This window comes from Dermacentor silvarum, chromosome 2, assembly GCF_013339745.2.
Source record: "Dermacentor silvarum isolate Dsil-2018 chromosome 2, BIME_Dsil_1.4, whole genome shotgun sequence".
Lineage (NCBI taxonomy): Eukaryota > Metazoa > Arthropoda > Arachnida > Ixodida > Ixodidae > Dermacentor > Dermacentor silvarum.
This window is the reverse complement of record NC_051155.1, coordinates 82131420-82137877: the sequence shown is the minus strand read 5'-3', so window position 1 is coordinate 82137877 and position 6458 is coordinate 82131420.

Below are 6458 nucleotides of genomic sequence, written 5' to 3'. Positions count from 1 at the left end.
CTCACTCGATAACCGCTAAGACTTGCTGTCACAACGAAGGCAGGATGAATAGCATAAGCCTCTTGGAGTGGACTCTTCTTCATGCTACCTCTCACTTAACGCGCCTTTGAAACTTAAGATTACTTGAACTCCAGCACTAGGCCCGCAGTAAGACAGCGCGCTTGAAAAAATAAGTGATCTCAGCTCTCCCACAGCGGCCGCAGGTTGCCTCCAAGATAGCACGCACAGGTGGCATAAGCGTTCAGCAGCGCGGACATCCATTAGACAGTTACAATTTCACCTATGTAGGACCTTGCGGGATCGAAATGGCATTGCGCCGAATGTAGGGCACCCCGTCACGTCTCACGTACAGCGATGAGCAGAGTTAGGGTGAACACAAGAGCACGTGGCCACGTTCCGAGGAGGGCATGTGTAGCCTGTGCGGCAGCGGATAGAAGCCGGCGGAAGTGAAATAATGTATCGAGGCGTGGCTTCGTGTCATCTGGTTCATTGTTCGCCCGCCACAGCCGCGTACGGTAAATAAAATTTCCCTTGTAGTATTCTTGCACGAGCTGCATCACATCTACGAAGCGAGCATTGCATTTACGCGTCGCAGGTGAACGGCATGCGGATGGCACACCATGAACCAGATGAACTGCATCAATCTCGGAAAGCTTTTTTGCTTCCGAGGATAAATATGTGGTTCCTTTCTTGAACATGCAGTTAGATCTAACGAGAGGGTGCAAATTGTTTTTCCTCAAAGGAAACGTTTGCTGACTTTACTCAGTCAAGGCTCATCTTGATGATCCCGCCAGCATTTTAAAATATGTACACAGCCAAAAGGCTTATTTCGCCACGTCCGCGATATGGCATAGAAAGCGGGAATTTCTTCCCAGCAACGCTGCTTTGGCGCGCAGGCAATGGAACAGACGACAAAAACCCACGCCTCCAGGAATCCTTGTGCCTGCGCAGGCTTGCTTCTTTGTGGGGCCGCACTGAATGCAATGGCGCTCCGCAGAGCGCGGCCACGCGTTCGCAGGTCACCCTAATTGCCCTCCTCGTTGTACGGACGTGAAATATGTGCCTTTACGTAGCGCGCGCCACATATATGACGTGCTCGGCGGGCTACCAGGCGGAGAATGCAGGACAAGCTAGCATGGACGCGCAGCTAGCGAGGTGAAAGAATCGCACGTTGGCGCCGACTGCGACTCGTTTTGAACGAATACGGCTGGAATAGGGTTCATGTCTCCGAGTAGAGGGCGCCAGTAGACGTGCGAAAGCAGCGATCCATACTTTTGCGAGGCCTTCAACCACAGCCTGTTTCGTACGCAAAACTACATCGAAACTATAAGCGTCCCGGCTTGTTTTGAACGAATACTGGCTGGAATAGGGTTCATGTCTGAGGGTAGAGTGCGCCAGTAGACTCGAGAACGCAGCAATTCATACTTTTGCGAGGCCTTCACTCACAGCATGTTGTATACGCAAAACTACATCGAAACTATTAGCCTTCCGGCTCGTTTTGGACGAATATGGCTGGAATAGGGTTAATGTCTCCGGTTAGAGGGACGCCAGTAGACGTGCGAAAGCAGCGATCCATACTTTTGCGCGGCTTTCACCCACAGCATGCTGCGTACGCAAATATACATCGAAACTATAACCGTCCCCCGCGTGCGACTCGTTCCGCACGTAGAACTGTCATGTTTGCGTGAGCAAAGCTTCTGATTACGTGAACATAAAGCTCCCTATTCCTAACTTGATCATGTTACCGCGCGCTGAACTCCTTCAACCGCCCCACCTCATGCGCACTTGTGGAGAATGGGAGGGCGGCGCGCATCAAGCAAACATCCTTCTCTACTCTACCTCGCAGGTTTACCGTTTACCTCTGTACATCTGTTACGAGCTGTCTTCCGCCGAGGCGAATTAAGTGTAGTGCGTGACTCATGCCTTCCATAATTGGGAGTTGCATGGCACCAACCTGGCGACTTCCACTGCTAGATTGATTTCTAGGAGATGGGTTCCTATTCGTGTGTGAGTGGCTCGAGACTTCTCGTCGGAGAGAAAATATCTCGAATATTGTGCGTGAGGCGTGGTTAAACGCTGACGTCAATGTTCCACCTTGTACAGGAAGGACATGCGGTCGACAAGATCATCTTTGAATGGTAGTTGTGTGCCGATGGAGAACGTTCCTCTCGGCCAACACAGAATGCTCTGAGTGTGCGCTCTGTGGGAGATGGAGGTATCACGAACAAAAATGCGCCCCCCATTCAAGTACAGTGGAATACAGCTGCCACGTGCAGCGCCACTGACTTCATTTGCCGGCTTTCTGTTGGAGCTTCGGAAGTGTTCCCGTTGTCCGCTAGAAGTCAGCATCGAGAAGACAAGAATCGCTAAGCTCCAAAACGATGTGCCCCTTAGAGCAAGGCAATGTTCCACTTGCAATTTATTTTTCTTGGGTTGTGTTTAGTCGTCGTATTTCTTATTAACGGGACATTGGAGACGTATTAGAATCAGATGACATACGGTTGTTTGTAAGGGTGCCACAGTATCGGTCCCATCATTGTATTTCATACAGACGGTATATATACAGGGTGTTTTACTTAACATTCACTAACATTAAATCCTCAAGCGACGGCAAACAATGTTACCTTGGTTTTGTCCAGCTACGTAGAATTTGCATACTTTTAAAGAATGGCCCCAGATAACTGAAATACCCTGTATGTACAGAGTGCCTGGATTATAATGTACCAAGATTTCTTCATCAACATCAGCCTATATTTATGTCCTCTGTAGGATTTATGGCCTCTCCCTGCGATCTCCAATTACCCCTGTCTTGCGCTAGCTGAGTCCAACTTGCGCCTGCAAATTTGCTAACTTCATCACCTCACCTAGTTTTCGGCCGTCCTCAACTGCGCTTCCCGTCTCTTGGTATCCATTCCGTAACTCTAATGATCCACCTGTTGTCCATCCTACGCATTACATGGCCTTCCCTGTTCCATTTTTTCCTCTTAATGTGAACTAGAAATCAACCTCCCTATAGGGCTCTCATAGATTATGAAAAGGCATTTGATTCAGTATAGATTCCAGCAGTCATAGAGGCAGTGCGTAATCAAGGAGTACAGGAGGCATACGTGAATATCTTGGCAAATATCGACAAGGATTCCACAGCTTGCTTGGTTCTCCACAAGAAAAGTAGAAAGTTACCTATCAAGAAAGCAGTCAGGCAAGCAGACACAATCTCTCCAATGTTATTGATTGCATGCTTAGAAAAAGAATTCAAGCTCTTAGACTGCAAGCTGGGAAGGGTTAGAAGTGATGATCGACGGTGAATATCTCAGCAACCTTCGGATCGCAGATGGCATAGTCCTATTTAGCAGCAATGGGGACAAAGTAAATTACAACAAATGATTGAGGACCTTCACCGAGAAAGTGTAAGAGTGGGGTTGAAGATTAATATTCAGAAGACGAAGATAACGTTCTATACCGTCGCAACGGAACAAGAATTCAGGATCGCCAGTCAGTCTCTATAGTCTGGAAAGGAATACGTTTATCTAGGTCAATTAGTCAGAGGGGACCCTGATCATGAGAAATAAATTTACAGAAGAATAAAATTGGGTTGGAGTGCATGTGGTAGACATTAGCAAATCCTGACTGGGAGCTTACCACTGTCGTTGAAAAGAAAAGTGCACAATCATTGCATTCTACCGGTGCTAACATATGGGGCAGAAACTTGGAGGTTAACAAAGAAACTCGAGAACAAGTTAAGGACCGCACAAGGAGCAATGGAACGAAAAATCTTAGGACTAACGTTAAGAGACAGGAAGAGAGCGATGTGGATCAGACAACAAACGGGGATAGCCGATATTCTAGTTGACATTAAGCAAAAGAAATGGAGCTGGGCAGGCCATATGATGCGTAGGATGATTAACCGGTGGACCATTAGGGTTACAGAATGGATACCAAGAGATGGGAAGCGTAGTCGAGGACGGCAGAAAACTAGGTGAAGAGATGAAGTTAGGAAATTTGCAGGCGCAAATTACAATCAGATAGCGCTAGACAGGGGTAATTCTAGATCGCAAGGACATAAATATAGGCTGATGATGAATGAATGAATGATGAATTGTGTAATTAGCGGAATGCAAGATATAATCTGAGTATCTCCAAGCAAGAGCAAAAAACATTACCTTGGTACTCTCGAGCTACGTGGCAGTTGCATAATTTTAAATACTGGTGCGTGATAGTACGGACAACCTGAATATATGCGCTGTCACAACCAGTTATATTGAGCCCTACAGATAATGATGACACGGACAGCGCAGAGGTAAATATATGTAGTTTTATTTGAAGTGTGGAAATTGTAAGTTAAAGGGAAATGAAAGTGGACAAATAAACCATAAGTGGCGGTGGCTAACACTCACACGGTTAGCCCCTTGTGCACACGCATAATAACCGAAAATGAGGACGTGATAGCAGCCGCTGCCGTAGCAAATTTAATAGTGCAGCGCACGCGTAATGAGGATGTGGTGGGTTCGGCTTCCACCAGGGGCAAGTTGTTTTTTCATCGCCTTTATTTTCCTTTCAGCGTATCGTTTCCAGACTTCTAATAACACCATAACATCAGAGATGACCTCCCTTATGCTTTGCTTGGCATCCTTATCTTTTGGCAAATAATTCTTGTGTCTAATTAAAGTGGTCCCTTTTTGCTTCCCTTGCTTTCGCTTATATATATATACATACTTATATTCACATTGCATTAAAAAAATTAACGCAGAAACTCCTCTGGGAGGTGTCTAAGTGTGCGTAAGCATTGTGCTACTTGCTCATTTCCATGCTCCATTATCACGGCTGTGAAACTTGATCCGCCCAGTATAAGTGGCAGCGCTGCGGCAGCTCGAACTGCTGCGGACGGCGACTAATTGATGACGCAAGCAAACTACTGCAGGGGGCAGCGCCAGGTGCTCTGATGACGTTGCAATCATTATATGCCGGTATTGCTCTTTTGTGCCTTATCCAACCACGTCGATCCATTTTGAACCATGGTCAACCCAACTGTGGCTGTGGCTGCTTATTGCACGAGCCCTATCATGAAGGCGATCTGCGGTGTGAACAGAGCGTGCCGACTGCTGATAGCTTCGTGCGCGCTGTGTTCTCGCCGGTTAGATCGCCTTGAAGTGAGAGGCAGCACGAAGGTCAATTCACTCCTTACTGCGGGCCCCATGTTGAAAGCGATCGTGTTAAGTGACTGACGGACGGAAGTACGGACGGACGGGTTTCCTAGATGTGTAGGCATAGAAATGCTTACGCATTTAAAAAAAAGACAGCGTAATGTCCGCTGTAGCCCATCCGATGTCCTTTTCTTTAGTTTAGCGGTGTGTTATTGTGCGCATCTTTTAGAATTTCATGTTTTAATACAGCAGCACGATTTGCTATTCCCAACGGCGCTAACACGTAATAGAGAACACAGGGCAGGGCATTTCTCAACTTCCTATTACTGACGGCGAGTGAAATGGCTTTGTTCCTTCGAATCAGCGACTCGCAGTGGGGTGAGGGCCTTTAAAATACACACGTAATTATGATATGCTGGTGGTTTGTATTCCTCGGGACAGTGCCATAACATATGGGACTCGTGGTTGATTTAGAAAGCTCTATGATTGCACTGCAGTTTAACCAACATGTGACTTGTATTGAAAAAAAAAGCATTACGAAGTTCTGATAAAGGCAGGAAAGAAATGTAGATGCATCTTTTGAATTTTTAAAACATGCGCTGGAGCTCTGGGATCACTCGCTAGGTTTTAATTATTTAAATTATGTGGTTTTACGTGCCAAAACCAAGATCACATTATGAGGCACGCCCTATTGGAGGACACTGGAATAATTTGGAGCACCTGAAATTCTTTAACGTGCACCGAAATCTAAGTACACGGGTGTTTTTGCATTTCGCCACATCGCAATGCGGCCGCCGTGGCCGCGATTCGATCCCGCGACCGCATGCCTAGAAGTCCAACACTATAGTGGCCACTAAGCCAGTACGGCGGGTACGCTAGGTTTTGTAAGCGGACTTAAGAAGAAATAAAAATCTTTGGTATCTTTTAAGGACACATCAATCAGATATATAACAGGCTGAAGATAGACCTCCTGCAACACGAGAAATGTTTCATTCTATCCCAATAAAACTCCTGCTTGTAGGATTAATGGCTATAGCGTTAACGCATATTTCGTGAACTTTCATCAAAGGTTCCCGAAAAGATCAAAGATCACTTGGGCCTTTTGGTATGCCATAAGAATATAGCTTTGCTCAATGTGTGTACCATCGTGATTTATGCGCAACATTGTACATTCTTTCAGCAAAGATTTCCGCATGTGTCAGGCGAACACTGCGCCACACACCTGCGTTGGTGTGCAGAAATGAAGAGTGCTTTTGACCGCTGCTCGGGCAACGCAGCTGTTTGTCGCGGATCGTTGAACTCTCTAGAGTATGTCAT